Here is a 19,104-nt window from a genome sequence, read left to right on the forward strand (position 1 = left end):
TTACCAAGGAAGGGAATGGAATAGGGATGGACTCATCCACTAGAGATTTCCTCTTGGGTTCCTTGAGGTTTACTCCTTCTTCCTCATGCCATTTGTCTACCTCCCCCTTTTCATGTGGAGCTTCAACAATCACTTCTTTCTCATGAGTGTCCTGCAAGACCCTTGGAGGTATCTCCTCCAATGTAGTTCCCGACCGTAGAGTGATGGCGTTGAGACCGCCCTTTGGGTTTGGTTGGGGTTGGGATTGAAGGTTGGAAGAACTTGAGGGTTGGTTGGTATTGTTCGAGGAGGACGTAGACATCTTCGAGATCATGTCGGTAAGATTGGCCAATTGGGCACTCATGGCCTCGAATTGAGACTTATAGCCCTCATCCCGTTTATCCACAACGGCTCTAAGCTCGTCAACTTAATTGGTGGAAGGTGGAGAGGCTTGGTTAGTTTGTTGTCTATGGTGTGGTGCTTGGTACTTGGTGTAGTTATTTTGGTTTTGGTTGTGGTGATTTTGGTTGGCTTTGTAGTTGTTGTTGTTGTGGTGGTATTAAGATGGAGATTGGTTGTTGTTGTGATGAGAAGAAGAGTTGTTCCAACTTTGGTTTTGATTGCTCCCTTGTGCATTATCCCTCCACCCTTGATGTTGATTACTACCATGAGGGTAGTGGTTTTGGCCTTGAGAAGGATAGGGTGGACGGTTGTTGTAATTCACATTGGCCACTACAAGGGCATGTTCCCCTTGAATTTGATGGCATTGATCAATGTAATATGTAGTGCTAGAGCACAAACCACAAATCCTAGGAGGGCCTTCAAGTTGAGCAACTGGAGGTGGAGCTTGGACGGCTTGGATGGAGTAGAATTCCTTTTGATCCTTTTCGTATTTGCGTGAGGATGGTGGTCATATCCCCAAGTGCTTTGGTTAGGCTTGATTCGAAAGGGGACATTTTTACCAAACCCTTGAGAGGATTACTTCTCACCCTTGTATGTTGTGTAGCTTTGGCAACATCCTTTATCAGACTCCAAGCTTCTCCTTCCGTCTTATTTTTCGAAAGGGAACCACTGCTAGAAGCAGTGAACAATCTTCTATCTTCCAAACAAAGACCTCTGGTGAAGTAGCTAATGAGCAAGTGAGTGTTCATTCCATGGTGTGGACAAGATTCCAATAGCCTCTTGAACTGAAATCTCCTTCCGAATGAGTGTTCGACTTTTTGCATTATACCCGAAATCTCCTTTCGAATGTAGTCGGTCTTCTCTGGTGGAAAAAATTTATCTAGAAACTCTCTTCTTAAGAAATCCCAATTGGTAGCAATCTCATCCGGTAGCGAATAAAACCATGTCTTTGCTTGCGCTTCAAGAGAGAAAGGGAAGGCAAAAACCATGGTAGCCTTCGAGCCGTAGAACAAACAACTTGAAAATCCTTTAGATGTCGGATGGGGTCTTGACCTGGCAACCCATGAGACTTAGGTAATAGATTTATCAAACTACTTTTTAATTCAAAGTTTGGATCAAGGTTAGTATACCTTGCTTGCAATAGTAGAAGTACAATATCCGGAGCTCCTTGCTCATGTAAAGTGATCCGACGTGGCTCCGCCATGTATGGTTCACCTGTAGGATGCAAAGATGTATTAGTAGTGCCAACAGAAGAATAGGAAGTAGCGGACTCCAAGTCACTCTCGGTACTGTCTAGTGATTCGGTATGTTCCTCAATAGAGGCTGAAGTACTAGCCCTATAGTCCAACTGTTGTCTAGCTTGCCGAGTGTGTAACAGAGTTCTTTCAATCTCGGGACCAAAATCGGCTAAGCTAGAATTCGATTGAGACCGAGTCATCAAACTTGAGAGTCATAGCACTAAAATAAAAGAAGCTAAACTATAGCAAAGTATTGGAAGCAAACAAACTATCTACAATATTCATATATTCACATAACCAATATCAAGGCATATGTTGCAACCATTCCCAGCAACGGCGCCAAAAATTTGGTCGAGCAACCTGTGGACTATGTCGGAAGAGAATTTCTCAATAAAGTTGCGTTGCAAGTATAGCTCTACCGACAACAATCCTCGAGGATCAAATTTAGAAAGGAATTGGTTGTCACAAGTTCAACCCCAATAAAATAACCGAAGTATTCAAACATCGGGTCGTCTCACAAGGAATGGGCAAACATGTGCTTTAACATTGGTTAGAAATCCAGGGTTGTAAGTCATGAGCAAGAAAGTAAACTAGGAATCTTAGCAAACAAATAAGCTAAAATGGAAAGAACTAATTCAAATAACTAAACAAGATGTGAGCAATTTCAAACTAAGAAGACAACATTCAATTTAATTCTACTCTCAACTAGACAATAGCTACAACTAAAGCAAGACAATTAAGAATTTGGGTTTTCAAATATGAATAATAAAAGCAACTCTTGGCTAAGCATGGGAATTGGGGTCGCTATCTTTGTCTAATAACCATATCTTGACAATTATGAGGAACCAAACCCATGAAGTCTACTTCTATACTTGAAGTATGTTAAATGGTTTGGTCAACATCCACCCATAAGGTCTAACCTCACTACTAATTAACCTAGTAGTAGGCTAGTGTCAATGAGTATCAAATTGACCACTAAGGGTTCCCAAATTATCAAATCCATTAGACCCAATGACTCAACTTTACCCAATTCCCTTGGCCTAAGCCAAGAGTAAAAAGAACTACTCCATAATCAAGGTAAACAATTCATCAAACACATGGTAAGCATTAACAAAAGACATGTTCAAATTGCAATTGAGTTGAAATTAACAAATACCCACTAATAAATATCAACTTACAATCACTCAAACAACAGAATTAATCATAGAAATCATAAATGTAACATCAACAAGTCAAGATTTACAACATTCATGCAATGGGTATAAAGTGACAAATGACAAGAATTCATAAATTAACACAAGATCTAAGCAAAATTATACTAAGAAATTTAAATTAAACAATCAAAACTAGTAATTAACAAGATCTAATTCAGAGTTTCAACAAGGGAAGATCAAATTAAAGCTAGATCTAGAGAAGAACACAGGTTTCTCTCTCTAGAAGAACGAAGAACCCAAAAAACTAGAAAAATGTGTCTTAGTGTAAAATGATTGATCCCCCCTTTCTCCCTAGCATCCTTGGGTCTTTTTCAATGCAGAACAGCTTGAAATTGGGTCTAATGAGCCTCAGAAATCGCCAGGCACGATTTCCTTTAATGAGGTCATGTGCAGCTTCCCGCGCGTCCGTGCCAAATGCGCGTGCGCGTCGGTTGGAATTCTCTGGCCAGCGCGGATGCGTCCGTCCTTGCACGCCACTTCCAACTATCCTCATCCACGCGTGCGCATGCGCATCGATGTTGCAGTTCCCAAAATCCAAATATTCATGTTCCTTCCTCTTGTGCATGCTTTCTTTCTCTCTTCTAGGTCATTCTTACACAATTAATTCTGAAATCACTCAAAAAATACATCATGGCATCGAATGGCAATAAAGAGGATCAAAATATAGCAATTCTAAGGCAAAATAAGCATGTTTTCTATCATGGAGCAATATTAGGAAGTGAACACAAAACCATGCATTTCTTGTGAATAAGTGCAAGAAATATTGACAAAAACCTCCCAAATTAAGCACAAGACAAATCACAAAATTGGGCTTTATCAAATCTCCCCACACTTAAACCAAGCATGTCCTCATGCTTAAAATAAAAAAACCAATCATAGTCCACGGGTTGTATTATCATCTTCGTTCCGTACGAACCAAGATTCTCTTGTTCATGTGATGAGGGATTTTATGAAGAATGCTAAGTCGGAATTTAATATGATCAAGGGTCTGAAGGACAAGCTTGACGCTAAGGTAACTAAGCTGGAGCGCGACCTGGAAAAGGAAAAGTCTCGAGCTACGACTGCAGAGGCTGCCGTAAACCTTACTGAGGAGTCGAAGGCAAAATACAAGGTAAGCTATACTCGTACTTATGGTGAGTTACTAGAGACCAGGGAGAGGTTGGAGTCTGCCCGTGCTAATTATGCTGAGCTCTAGGGCGATCTTGTGAGTAGTTGGTACATGAAATCGTGATTCTCACACTTCTTCACAACTCCGTGCAGCTGACCAGTAAGTGCACTGGGTCGTCCAAGTAATACCTTACGCGAGTAAGTGTCGATCCCACGGAGATTGTCAGTTTGAAGCAAGCTATGGTCATCTTGTGAATCTCAGTCAGGCAGATCCAAATGGTTATGGGATTTTGATAATTAAAAGATGAATAAGACATAAAATAAGATAGAGATACTTATGTAATTCATTAGTGGGAATTTCAGATAAGCGTATGGAGATGCTTTGTTCCTCCAGAATATCTGCTTTCCTACTGCCTTCATTCAGTCATGCGTACTCCCTTCCATGGCAAGCTGTATGTTGGGGGATCACCGTTGTAAATGGCTACTGTCCATCCTCTCAGTGAAAATGGTCCGGCTATAGGTTACGTAGGGCTAATCATCTGTCGGTTCTCAATCGTGTTGGAATAAGATCCAATGATTCTTTTGCGCATTGTCACTGCGCCCAGCACACGCGAATTTAAAGGTCGTCACAGTCATCCCATCCCAGATCCTACTCGGAATACCACGGACAAGGTTTAGACTTTTCAGATCTCAAGAATGCTACCAATTGATTCTAGCTTATACCACAAAGACTATGATCTTACGGAATGGAAGGCTCTGTTGTCAGGAGAGGCAACCATGCGTCGTGGACCTGGAGGCCAAGAGATACACACTCAAACAATTGTAAATAGAACGGAAGTGGTTGTCAGGCACGCGTTCATAAGTGAGAATGATGATGAGTATCACGGATCATCACATTCATCAAGTTGAAGTATGAGTGAATATCTTAGAATAAGAATAAGCTTGAATTGAATAGAAGAACAATAGTACTTTGCATTAATTCATGAGGAGCAGCAGAGCTCCACACCTTAATCTATGAGGTGTGGAAACTCCACCGTTGAAAATACATAAGTGATAATGGTGTTCATTGGTTTCAGCCCCAGAAGGGGAGCCAGAATAACCAATACGTATAATACGATAGAGAAAAGTTCTATTTATAATAAACTAGTAACCTAGGGTTTACATAAATAAGTAAATGATGCAGAAATCCACTTACAGGGCCAACTTGGTGTGTGCTTAAGCTGAACATTGAAGCTTTCACGTGCATAGGCTTTTCTTGGAGTTAAACGCCAACTCTGGTGCCAATTTGGGCGTTTAACTCCAGCTTTTATACCAGTCCTGGCATTTAACGCCAGAAAAGGGTCTCTGACCGGCGTTTTGACGCCAATTTGGGCCATCAAAGCTCGGGCAAAGTATGGACTATTATACATTGCTGGAAAGCCCAACATGTGTACTTTCCAACGCAATTAAGAGCGCGCCAATTGGGCATCTTTAGCTCCAAAAAATGCATTTCGAGTGCAGGAAGGTCAGAATCCAACAACATTTGTAGTCCTTTTTCAGCCTCTGAATCAGATTTTTGCTCAGGTCCCTCAATTCCAGCCAGAAATTACCTGAAATCACAAAAAAACACACAAACTCATAGTAAAGTCCAGAAATATGATTTTTGCATAAAAACTAATAATTATATACTAAAAAATAACTAAATCATACTAAAAACTACCTAAAAACAATGCCAAACAGCGTATAAATTATCCGCTCATCACAACACCAAACTTAAATTGTTGCTTGCCCACAAGCGACTGAAAACAAAATAAAATAAAAATAAGAGAATATACAATGAATCTCACAATATCAATGAAGCTTAGTCCCAATTAGATGAGCGGGGCTAGTAGCTTTTTGCTTCTGAACAGTTTTGGCATCTCACTTTATCCTTTGAAGTTCAGAATGATTCGCGTCTCTAGGAATTCAGAATTAAGTTAGTGTTATTGATTCTCCTAGTTCAGTATATTGATTCTTGAACACAGCTACTTTATGAGTCTTGGCTGTGACCCTAAGCACTTTGTTTTTCAATATTACCACCGAATACATAAATGCCACAGACACATAACTGGGTGAACATTTTCAGATTGTGACTCAGCTTTGCTACAGTTCCCAGTTAGAGATGTCCAGGGTTCTTAAACACACTCTTTTTGCCTTGGATCACGGGACAACTTGATTTAGCCTCTTAGGCCAGGATTTTATTCCTTTGGGCCTTCCTATCCATTAATGCTCAAAGCCTTGGATCCTTTTTACCCTTGCCTTTTGGTTTAAAGGGCTATTGGCTTTTTCTGCTTGCTTTTTCTTTCTTCTCTCTTTTTTTGCCACTTTTTCTTTTTCACTGTTTTTTCTTGCTTCAATAATCAATCTCATAATCTTTTTCATATTATCAACAACATTTCTCTTTGTTCATCATTCTTTCAAGAGCCAATAATTTTAACATTCATAAACTTCACTATAAAAAATATGCACTGTTCAAGCATTCATTCAGAAAAACAAAAAGTATTGCCACCACATCAAAATAATTAAACTAATTTCAAGATAAAATTTGAAATTCATGTACTTCTTGTTCTTTTGTAATTAGGAACATTTTTCATTTAAGAAAGGTAAAGAATTCATGGAATTATTCATAGCTTTAAGACATAGAGCACTAGACACTAATGATCATGTAATAAAGACACAAATATAGACGCACATAAAGCATAAAAATCAAAAAATAGAGAGATAAGAACAAAGAAGTCAAAGAACAGGTCCACCTTAGTGATGGTGGCTAGTTCTTCTTCTTGAAGATCTAATGGAATGCTTGAGCTCTTCTACGTCTCTTCCTTGCCTTTGTTTCTCTTCCCTCATGGCTATTTGATCCTCTCTAATTTCATGGAGAATAATGGAGTGCTCTTGGTGCTCCATCCTTAGTTACTCCATATTGGAACTCAAATCTCCCAAAGAGGTGTTGGGTTGCTCCCAATAGTTGTGTGGAGGAAAATTCATCCCTTGAGGCATCTCAGGGATTTGTTGATGAGGGAATTCCTTATGCTCTTATTGAGGTCCATGAGTGGGCTCTCTTATTTGCTCCATCCTCTTTTTAGTGATGGGCTTGTCCTCTTCAATGAGGATGTCTTCCTCTATGACAATTCCAGATAAACTGCATAGGTGACAGATGAGATGAGGAAAGGCTAACCTTGCCAAAGTGGAAGGTTTGTCAGCAACCTTGTATAGTTCTAGAGGTATGATCTCATGAACTTCCACTTCCTCTCCAATCATGATGCTATGGATCATGATAGCCCGATCCACAGTCACTTCGGACCAGTTGCTAGTAATAGAGCATTGGATGAATTCCAACCATCCTCTAGCCACGGGTTTAAGGTCATGCCTTCTCAATTGAACCGGCTTGCCTTTGGAGTCTCTCTTCCATTGAGCACCTTCTACACATATGTCCATGAGGACTTGGTCCAACATTTTATCAAATTTGACCTTTCTAGTGTAGGGGCGTGCATCTCCTTGCATCATTGGCAAGTTGAATGCTGATGAGCGGATATTTTATACGCTTTTTGGGGGTAATTTCATGTAGATTTTAACATATTTTTATTAGTTTTTAATAGAATTTTATTAGTTTTTAAGCAAAAATCATATTTCTAGACTTTACTATCAGTTTGTGTGTTTTTCTGTGATTTCAGGCATTTTCTACCTGAAATTGAGGGAGTTGAGCAAAAATCTGATTTAGGCTGAAAAAGCACTGCTGATGCTGTTGGATTCTGACCTCGCTGCACTCGGAATGGATTTTTTGGCGTGCTCTCAATTGGGTTGGAAAGTAGACATCCAGGGATTTCCAGCAATATATAATAGTCCATATTTTTCGCGAAGATAGACGACGTAAACTGGCGTTTAATGCCAGTTCCATGTTGCAGTTTGGCGTCCAGCGCCAGAAACATGTCACAAACCAGAGTTGAACGCCAGAAACACATTACAACTTGGCGTTCAACTCCAAAACAGCCCAGGCATGTGAGAAGCTTAAGTCTCAGCCCCAGCACACACCAAGTGAGCCCCAGAAGTGGATTTCTGCACTATCCATCTTAGTTTACTCATTCTCAGTAACTTAGGTTACTAGTTTAGTATTTAAACAACTTTCAGAGACTTATTTTGTATCTCATGAAATTTTTAGATCTGAATTTTATACTCTTTGACGGCATGAGTCTCTAAACTCCATTGTTGGGGGTGAGGAGCTCTGCAGCATCTTGATGAATTAATGCAATTATTTATGTTTTTCCATTCAAACATGCGTGTTCCTATCTAAGATGTTCATTCGCGCTTAATATGGAGAAGGTGATGATTTGTGACACTCATCACCTTCCTCAATCCATGAACGTGTGTCTGACAATCACCTCCGTTCTACATCAGATTGAATGAGTATCTCTTAGATTCCTTAACCAGAATCTTCGTGGTATAAGCTAGAATTGATGGCGGCATTCATGAGAATCCGGAAAGTCTAAACCTTGTCTGTGGTATTCCGAGTAGGATTTTGGGATTAGATGACTGTGACGAGCTTCAAACTTGCGAGTGTTGGGCATGATGAAAAACACAAAAGAATCAATGGATTCTATTCTGACATGATCGAGAACCAACAGCTGATTAGCCATACTGTGACAGAGCATTTGGACTATTTTCACTGAGAGGATAGGAAGTAGCCATTGACAACGGTGACACCCTACATAGAGCTTGACATGGAAGGAACTTTGCACTTTTGTATTGAGTTGAATATTACATTACAGGAATTCAGAAGACAAAGCATCTCCAAAACCCCAACATATTCTCCTTTATTGCAAAACAAGTAATTATTTCACGCTCTTTTATTTTTTCTAAAAATTCAAACTGATAATTATAATTGATATCCTGACTAAGAATAATAAAATAAACATAGCTTGCTTCAAACCAACAATCTCTGTGGGATCGACCCTTACTCACGTAAGGTATTACTTGGACGACCCAGTGTACTTGCTGGTTAGTTGTGCGGATTGCAAAAGTGTGATTGCAATTTCGTGCACCAAGTTTTTGGCGCCGTTGCCGGGGATTGTTTGAGTTTGAACAACAAAAGGTTTATTTTGTTGCTTAGTTTAGGATTATAGTATTGATGCTATAGAGTCATTAAATTTGAGTCCTTTACTTTCTCTTCAAAAAATTTTCGAAAATATTACTTGTCCTTATTAATTTTTAATTTTTCATAAATTAGTGTCTTGTTCTAAGTTTAGTGTCAATTGCATATTTTATATTTTCCTTTTAAATTTTCGAATTAGTGTTCTTTCTTTTTACTTGATCTTCAAATTGTTCTTGTCAATTTTTCTTGTTTGATCTTTGGTTTGTCTTGTTCTGTGTCTTTTCTTGTTTTTCTTGTGCTTTTTCAAAACATTAGTTTTAAAAAAATTTTATTTTTATCTATAAAAATAATACATCCTTAAAACAAGTTACATTTATAGCTCAGTTGGCTAGAGCGTTGGCTTATGTTCTTGGTAATTGGGTATCTTCTTTTTAAAATCTTTTTCAAAAATAATTTTTCTTTGATTGAATCTTGTGCCAAACTTTAATTTTGGTGTTTTCTTGTTAATCTTTTTATAATTTTCGAAAATTTTATTAAAGTTTTCTAAAAATTTTAAGTTGGTGTTCTTTCTTTTGTTCTTGTTGTTCTTGTGAATCTTCAAGGTGTTCTTGAGTCTTCTGTATGTTTTGATCTTAAAATTTTTAAGTTTTGATCTTAAAATTTTTAATTCTTGTTAATCATAAAATTCAAAATTCAAAAAATATCTTTTCTAACTATTTTTAAGCTACTTTTTCAAAATTTTTTTTATATAAAAATTTAGATTTCAATTTCAAAATTTTTCAAATCTTATCCTTTTTAAGATTTTAAAAAATAATAATAATAATATTTTATTTATTTCGTTTTTATTTTATCTTATTTTATTTTATTTTATTATTTCGAAAATAAAATTTTATATATAAGAAAATAAATAATATTTATATCCATATCATCTCCCTTGCTCCAGCATGGAACTAAGTGGAAATGAACAGTCCAGAAGGACTCTGGGGTCATATGCTAACCCAACTACTGCTTCATATGGGAGTAGTATCTTTATACCCTCCATCGGAGTCAGTAGTTTTGAGTTGAATCCTCAGCTCATCATCATGGTGCAGCAAAGTTGCCAGTATTTCGGTCTTCCACAGGAAGAACCTACAGAGTTTCTGGCACAATTTTTACATCTTGCTCACACGGTACATGATAAGAAAGTAGATCAGGATGTCTACAGATTATTACTATTTCCATTTTCTATAAAGGACCAAGCTAAGAGGTGGTTAAATAACCAACCTAAGGACAGCATAAGGACATGGAAACAGCTGTCAGAAAAATTCTTGAATCACTATTTTCCTCCAAAATGGATGACACAGCTAAGGCTCAGCATCCAAGGCTTCAAACAAGGAGATAATGAATCCCTTTATGATGCCTGGGAGAGATACAGAGAGATGCTAAGAAAATGCCCCTCTGAAATATTTTCAAAGTGGGTGCAGTTAGACATCTTCTACTATGGGCTTACAGAAAGAGCTCAAATTTCTCTAGACCACTCAGCTAGTGGATCTATACACATGAGAAAGACAATAGAAGAAGCTCAAGAGCTCATTGATACAGTTGCCAAAAATCAGCATCTGTACCTAAGTAGTGAACCTTCCATGAAAGAAGAGGCTAAAACAGTAACTGCTGAAATGAGTCATGCAGAACAAGTTACAGACTTCAATCAGCAATTGGATTTTCTAACAAAACAGTTAGCCGATTCAAAGAGATATTACAAGAAACAAGAATGGCTAATGGGAATATGGAAGTGCAATTGAAGCAAACAGAATAGCAATTATCAAAACAAATAACAGAAGAGTGCCAATCAATTCAATTAAGAAGTGGAAAAACATTAAATACCTCACTTCAAGACAGCAGGAAGCCAAGAAATGAGCAAACTACCCAAAATCCCTCTGAGGACAGTAAGAGCCCAGAGAGGAATAATTCTGGCATTCAAATGCCAGTGAATGGGTGGAAAGCTAGTGTTGAATGCCCAAACCATGCTCAGTCTTGGCGTTCAACACCAGAAACAAGCAAGGATTTGGCATTGAACGCCCAAAAGGAGCACAGTTCTGGCGTTCAGACGCCAGAAACAAGTAAGGAGTTGGCGTCTAACGCCACTACAACTTCCACCCCTGGCATTCAAATGCCAGTGGGGGATCAGACACATACAAGTACTGATAATAACCCATCTAAAAAGGCTTCTCAACCCACATCTGTAGGCAATAAATCTGCAGCAACTAAGGTTGAGGAATACAAAGCCAAAATGCTTTATCCTCAGAAACTCTGCCAAGCGGAACAGGATAAGCAATTTGCCCACTTTGTAGACTATCTCAGGACTCTTGAAATAAAGATTCCGTTTGCATAGGCACTTGAGCAAATACCCCCTTATGCTAAGTTCATGAAAGAGATCTTAAGTCATAAGAAGGATTGGAGGGAAACTGAAAAAGTTTACCTCACTGAAGAATGCAGTGCAGTCATTCTGAAAAGCTTACCCGAGAAGCTTAAAGATCCGGGAAGCTTTATGATACCATGCTCATTAGAAGGTACTTGTACCAAGCAAGCTCTATGTGATCTTGGGGCAAGTATAAACCTAATACCTGCAGCTACTATCAAAAAGCTTGGGTTGACTGATGAAGTTAAACCAACCCGGATATGTCTCCAACTTGCTGATGGCTCCATTAAATACCCATAAGGCGTGGTTGAATACATGATTGTCAAGGTTGGGCCATTTGCCTTTCCCACTGACTTTGTGGTGCTGGAAATAGAGGAGCATAAGAGTGCAACTCTCATTCTGGGAAGACCTTTCTTAGCAACTGGCCGAACCCTCATTGATGTTCAAAAAGGGGAAGTAACCCTGAGAGTCAATGAGGATGAGTTCAAGTTGAATGTTGTTAAAGCCATGCAGTATCCAGATACCCAAATGACTGCATAAGCGTTGATATTATTGACTCTCTGGTAAAAAAAGCCAATATGGCTGAGAGTCTCGAATTAGAGCTGGAGGATATCTTTAAAGATGTTCAGCCTGATCTGGAGGAATCAGAGAGAATAATAGAACCTCTGAAAATCTCTCAGGAAGAGGAGAAACCTCCTAAACCCAAGCTCAAACCATTACCACCATCCCTGAAATATGCATTTCTGGGAGAAGGTGATACCTTTCCTGTAATCATAAGCTCTATCTTAGAGCCACAGGAAGAGGAAACACTAATTCAAGTGCTAAAGACACACAAGACAGCTCTTGGGTGGTCCATCAGTGATCTTAAGGGCATTAGCCCAGCCAGATGCATGCACAAGATTTTATTGGAGGGTCACGCTAAGCCAGTGGTTCAACCACAAAGGCGACTGAATCCAGCCATGAAGGAGGTGGTGCAAAAGGAGGTCACAAAATTACTAGAGGCTGGGATTATTTATCCCATTTCTGATAATCCCTAGGTAAGCCCTGTCCAAGTCGTCCTTAAGAAAGGTGGCATGACAGTGGTCCATAATAAAAAAAATGAACTGGTTCCTACAAGAACAGTTACTGGGTGGCGTATATGTATTGATTATAGAAGGCTCAATACAGCTACCAAAAAGGATCATTTTCCTTTACCATTCATAGACCAGATGCTAGAAAGACTAGCAGATCATGATTACTACTGCTTTTTAGATGGCTATTCAGGTTACAACTAGATTGCAGTAGATCCCCAGGATCAAGAGAAAACAGCATTCACATGTCAGAAGGATGCCATTTGGCCTGTGCAATGCACCTACAACCTTTCAAAGATGCATGCTGTCAATTTTCTCTAATATGATGGAAAAATTTTTGGAAGTCTTCATGGATGACTTTTCAGTATTTGGAGACTCATTCAGCTCCTGTCTTGACCATTTAGCACTTGTTCTAAAGAGGTGCCAAGAGACTAACCTAGTTTTAAACTAGGAGCAATGTCACTTTATGGTGACTGAAGGAATTGTCCTTGGGCACAAAATCTCAAACAGGGGAATAGAGGTGGATCAAGCTAAGGTAGAGGTAATTAAAAAATTACCACCACCAGCCTATGTTAAGGCAATCAGAAGCTTTCTGGGGCATGCAGGATTCTATAGGAGGTTTATAAAGGATTTTTCAAAAATTGCCAAACCTCTAAGTAATCTGCTAGCTACTGATACACCATTTATCTTTGATAAGGAGTGTCTGCAGGTGTTTGAGACTCTGAAAGCTAAGCTGGTCACAGCACTAGTCATCTCTGCACCAGACTGGACATTACCTTTTGAATTGATGTGAGATGCCAGTGACCATGCCATTGGTGCAGTGTTGGGACAAAGGCATGACAAGCTTCTACACGTCATTTACTATGCCAGTCGTGTTTTAAATGACGCACAGAAGAACTACACAACCACAGAAAAAGAGCTACTTGCAGTGGTTTACACCATTGACAAGTTTAGATCCTATTTAGTAGGATAAAAAGTGATTGTGTTCACTGACCATGCTGCTCTTAAATACCTACTCACAAAGCAGGATTCAAAACCCAGACTCATAAGATGGGTGTTGCTTCTGCAAGAGTTTGATATAGAAATAAGAGACATAAAAGGGACAGAAAATTAAGTAGCAGATCACCTGTCCCGAATAGAACCAGTAGAAGGGGCGTCCCTCCCTCTTACTGAGATCTCTAAAAACTTTACGGATGAGCAACTTTTTGCCATCCAGGAAGTGCCATGGTTTGCAAACATTGCGAACTACAAGGCAGTGAAATTCATACCCAAAGAATACAGTAGGCAGCAATCAAAGAAGCTGATCACAGATGCAAAGTATTATCTTTGGGATGAGTCGTATCTCTTCAAGAGATGTGCAGACGGAGTAATCCGTAGATGTGTGCCTAAAGAAGAAGCGCAAAAGATCCTATGGCATTGTCACGGATCACAATATGGTGGACATTTTGGAAGTGAGCGAACAGCCACAAGAGTCCTCCAATGTGGCTTCTACTGGCCTACTCTCTACAAAGATTCCCGTGTGTTTGTACTTAATTGTGACAGTTGCCAAAGATCTGGTAATCTGCCTCACAGTTATGCCATGCCTCAACAAGGGATCTTGGAGATTGAGTTGTTTGATGTATGGGGTATTGACTTCATGGGGCCTTTCCCACCATCATACTCAAACACTTATATTCTGGTGGCAGTGGATTATGTATCCAAATGGGTGGAAGCTATTGCAACACCCACTAATGACACTAAGACAGTGTTAAAATTCCTCTAGAAACACATCTTCAGCAGATTTGGCACCCCTAGAGTACTAATCAGTGATGGGGGCACTCATTTCTGCAATAAACAGCTTTACTCTGCTTTGGTTCGTTATGGAGTTAGCCACAGGGTAGCCACTCCATATCATCCACAGACAAATGGGCATACTGAAGTCTCTAACAGAGAACTTAAAAGAATCCTGGAATGGACTGTAATTAACCGTAGAAGGGATTGGGCAAGAAGCTTGGATGATGCTTTGTGGGCATACAGAACAACATTCAAAACCCCTATAGGGACCTCCTCATACCAGCTTGTGTATGGAAAGGCATGTCACTTACTAGTGGAACTGGAACATAAGGCCTACTGTGCGACCAGATTCCTAAACCTTGATGCCAAGTTAGCTGGAGAAAAGCGTTTGCTCCAGTAAAATGAGCTAGAGGAATTTAGACTCAATACTTTCGAAAATGCAAAAATTTACAAAGGGAAAGCAAAAAAATGGCATGATAAGAAACTGTCATCCAGAGTCTTTGAGCCTGGATAGAAAGTTCTGCTATTTAATTCTAGGCTCAGATTATTCCCCGGGAAATTGAAATCCCAGTAGAGAGGACCATATGTGGTTACAAGTGTGTCACCATATGGATATGTAGAGCTTTAGGATAATGATTCTAACAAAAAGTTCATTGTTAATGGACAGAGAGTTAAACATTATCTTGAAAGTAATTTTGAGCTAAAATGCTCAAAACTGAGGCTTGATTAAAGCTCAGTAATAGTCCAGCTAAAGACAATAAAGAAGCGCTTACTGGGAGGCAACCCAGTCAGTTACAAAGTTTATTTATTAATTAATTAATTTTTACAGGTATATCTCAGTTATCTTCAAGGTAGAATAGCAATTGCTTGAGTTCACAAAGTTACAGGGGAATTTGGAAGCTCACTGGCGTGAAAAAAGCCAGTAAGAAATATTTTGGGCATTGAACGCCCAAAAGAAGCATCCACAGGAATTCAACGCAAGTAAGGATAGCCATCTGGGTGTTAAACACCAGAAAGAAGCATCTTCTGAGAGTTGAACGCCAGAAAGAAGCTCCTTATGGGCGTTTAACGCCAAAATTACAGCGTCCTGGGCGTTCAGAAAAATGCGCAGAGACAAAGGACTTCCTGGCGTTCAACGCCAGAAAGAAGCAACAGCTGGGCGTTGAACGCCCAGGAGAAGCAGCAATTGGGCGTTAAACGCCCAAAACATGCAGCGTTTGGGCGTTTAGCGCTAGGATGGTGGGCAGGAGGTAAAATTCATTTTTCTTCACAAATTTTCTAATTTTTTATGTTTCAATTCATGATTTCTTGCATAAACATGTTCAAAATGTCATCCTTCAATTTCAAAAAAAATAAAATTTCTAAAAACCCTAATTTCTAAAATCCTTTTTTCAAAAATATCAAATATATCTAAATACATAAATACAAATCTTTTTCCAATCCAATCCAACTCTTTTTCAAATTTTTCAAAACTCAATTATCTCTTAAAATCTTTTTCAAATTAAAAATTTAGATTTATCTTTTTCAAATATCATTCACAACTTTTTAATTTTAAATTATATCTTTTTCTTATCATATATATCTTTTATAAATCATATCTTCTATCTTATCTTTTTAAAATTTTCGAAAACTCACCCCCTTCCTTTTAAATTCACATTCGGCCTCCCTCTTCTCATCCACCATTCGACATTACCTCTCCTTCTATCCCTCGATCTCCTTTCTTTTCTTTTGCTTGAGGACAAGCAAACCTCTAAGTTTGGTGTGTTTATCCGTGATCATAAAAATTACTCACTAAGATCATGGCTCCTAAAGGAAAACAACCCACTCCAAGAGGCAAGAAAGAGAATATTCCAAAACCACTTTGGAATCAAGGGAGGTTCTTAACCAAAGAACATTCAGACTATTACTACAAAATAATGGGTCTATGGTCAGTGATCCCGGAAGTCAAGTTCGATCTGAAAGAAGATGAATATCCGGAGATCCAAGAGCAAATTCGAAACAGGAACTGGGAAATCCTAGCTAATCCTAAAACAAAAGTGGGAAGGAATATGGTTCATGAGTTCTATGCTAATCTATGGCAAACAGACAGGCAGAGAATATCTGGAACTGCTCTCTATGACTATCGGACCTTGGTCAGAGAAAAGATTGTTCACATCCACCCTGACAAAATCAGGGAGATCTTTAAGCTGCCTCAGCTAAAAGATGACCCAAACTCCTTTAATAGGAGAATGATGAGAACAAACAAGGGCCTGGACAAGATTCTAGAGGATATATGCATCCCTGGAGCCAGGTGGACCACTAGCACCACGAGTGTCCCAAAATCAACTCAAGAGAGAAGATCTCAAACCAGTAGCCAGAGGCTGGCTGGACTTCACTGGGCGTTCCATACTGCCCACTAGCAACCGTTCTGAAGTCACTGATAAAAGAGCAGTGATGATTCACTGCATTATGTTGGGAAAAGAAGTAGAAGTTCATCAGTTAATTTTGTGTGAACTCTACATAATAGCAAACAAGAAATCCAAAGACGCCAAGTTGGCTTATGCAAGCCTAATTTCTATGCTCTACAAAGATGCCGAAGTAAGGATGGGAATAACTGAGTATATCTCAGTTGAGCGGCCAATAACTAAAATATCAATGGAAAAACAACAGTTGCAGGATGACCCCATCAAGAATAGAGCACAGGAATTCCTCCAAAAATTCCTTAATTTGAATACTGGGAGCATCTTGAGGCATCTGTTTCCAAGTTGCAAGAAGCTATGGACCAAATAAAAGAAGAACAGAATAATCAAAATAGCATGCTTTGCAAATTGCTTAGGGAACAAGAGGAGCAAGGGCGTGGCTTAAGGGAACTGAAGCGTCAGAAATTAATTCTTGAAGGACCAAGCACCCCACAGGTTAGAGGAACATCCACTTTCCAAAATACAGGTTGTTAAGTTCTAATTTTAGCTTTAACTCTGAGATAGTTGTTGTTATAGGAATTTACCTTAGAAGATATATAGGAGTAGTGGTAATTAGTATATCTATTTTGATTTTATTTTCAATTAAGTTATAATTTATTTTTCTCATCATCATCAAACATGAATAAAATAGATGTAGAATAAAGAGGTAATTTATATTTTTCTAGTTCTTAATGAGAAAAATTATAATTAATTATATGTGGTGGCAATACTTTTTGGTCTTCTGAATGAATGCTTGAACAGTGCATATTTTTTATCTTGAATTTCATGAATGTTAAAATTGTTGGCTCTTGAAAGAATGAGGAACACGAAAAATATTATTGATGATCTAAAAAATCATGAATTTGATTCTTCAACCAAGAAAAAGCAGTGAAAAAAAAGAGAGAGAAAAATTACAAGGAATCATGGGATCAAGAAAAAGAAAAAAAGCCAATAGCCCTTAAAACCAAAAGGCAAGGGTGAAATGGATCCAAGGCTTTGAGTATCAGTGGATAGGAGGGTGGTGCACGAAATTGCAATCGCACTTTTGCAATTCTGCACAACTAACCAGCAAGTGCAATGGGTCGTCCAAGTAATACCTTACGTGAGTAAGGGTCGATCCCACAGAGATTGTTGGCTTGAAGCAAGCTATGGTTATCTTGTAACTCTTAGTCAGGATATCAATAATTCTCATGTTTTATTGTGAAAAGTAAAAGAACATGAAATAAATACTTGTTTTGCAGTAATGGAGAACATGTTGAGGTTTTAGAGATGCTCTATCTTCTGAATCTCTGCTTTCCTATTGTCTTCTTCTTCATGCACGCAAGGCTCCTTCCATGGCAACCTGTATGTAGGGTTTCACTGTTGTCAATGGCTACCTCCCATCCTCTCAGTGAAAATGTTCAACGCACTCTGTCACAGCACGGCTAATCATCGTCGGTTCTCAGTCAGGATGGAATAGAATCCAGTGATTCTTTTGTGTCTGTCACTAACGCCCAGCCCTCAGGAGTTTGAAGCTCGTCACAGTCATTCAATCCTTGAATCCTACTCAGAATACCACAGACAAGGTTTAGACCTTCCGGATTCTCTTGAATGCCGCCATCAATTCTAGCTTATACCACGAAGATTCTGATTAAGGAATCCAAGAGATATTCACTCAATCTAAAGTAGAACGGAGGTGGTTGTCAGGCACACGTTCATAGGTGAGAATGATGATGAGTGTCACGGATCATCACATTCATCAAGTTGAGGAACAAGTGATATCTTAGAATAGAAGCAAGCGTGATTGAATGAAAAACAGTAGTAATTGCATTAATCCATCAAGACACAGCAGAGCTCCTCACCCCCAACTATGGGGTTTAGAGACTCATGCCGTAGAAGATACAATCAGAAACGTGTAATGTGTCATGAGATGAAGATACAATGTCAAAATATCCTATTTATAATGAACTAGTAACCTAGGATATACAGAAATGAGTAAATGACGTAAAAATCCACTTCCGGGGTCCACTTGGTGTGTGCTTGGGCTGAGCATTGAAGCTTCCATGTGTAAAGACTTTTCCTGGAGTTAAACACCAGCTTTTGTGCCAGTTTGGGCGTTTAACTCCAATTTTTGTTCCAGTTCCGGCGTTAAACGCAGGGAATTCTGTAGCTGATTTGCAACGCCGGTTTGGGCCATCAAATCTCGGGAAAAGTATGGACTATTATGCATTTCTGGAAAGCCCAGGATGTCTACTTTTCAAAAAAATTGAGAGCGCGCTAATTGGGCTTTTGTTGCTCCAGAAAATCCACTTCAAGTGCAGGGAGGTCAGAATCCAACAGCATCTGCAGTCCTTTTTCAGCCTCTGAATCAGATTTTTGCTCAGGTCCCTCAATTTCAGCCA

This window comes from Arachis duranensis, chromosome 6 (assembly GCF_000817695.3).
Source record: "Arachis duranensis cultivar V14167 chromosome 6, aradu.V14167.gnm2.J7QH, whole genome shotgun sequence".
Classification (NCBI taxonomy): domain Eukaryota; kingdom Viridiplantae; phylum Streptophyta; class Magnoliopsida; order Fabales; family Fabaceae; genus Arachis; species Arachis duranensis.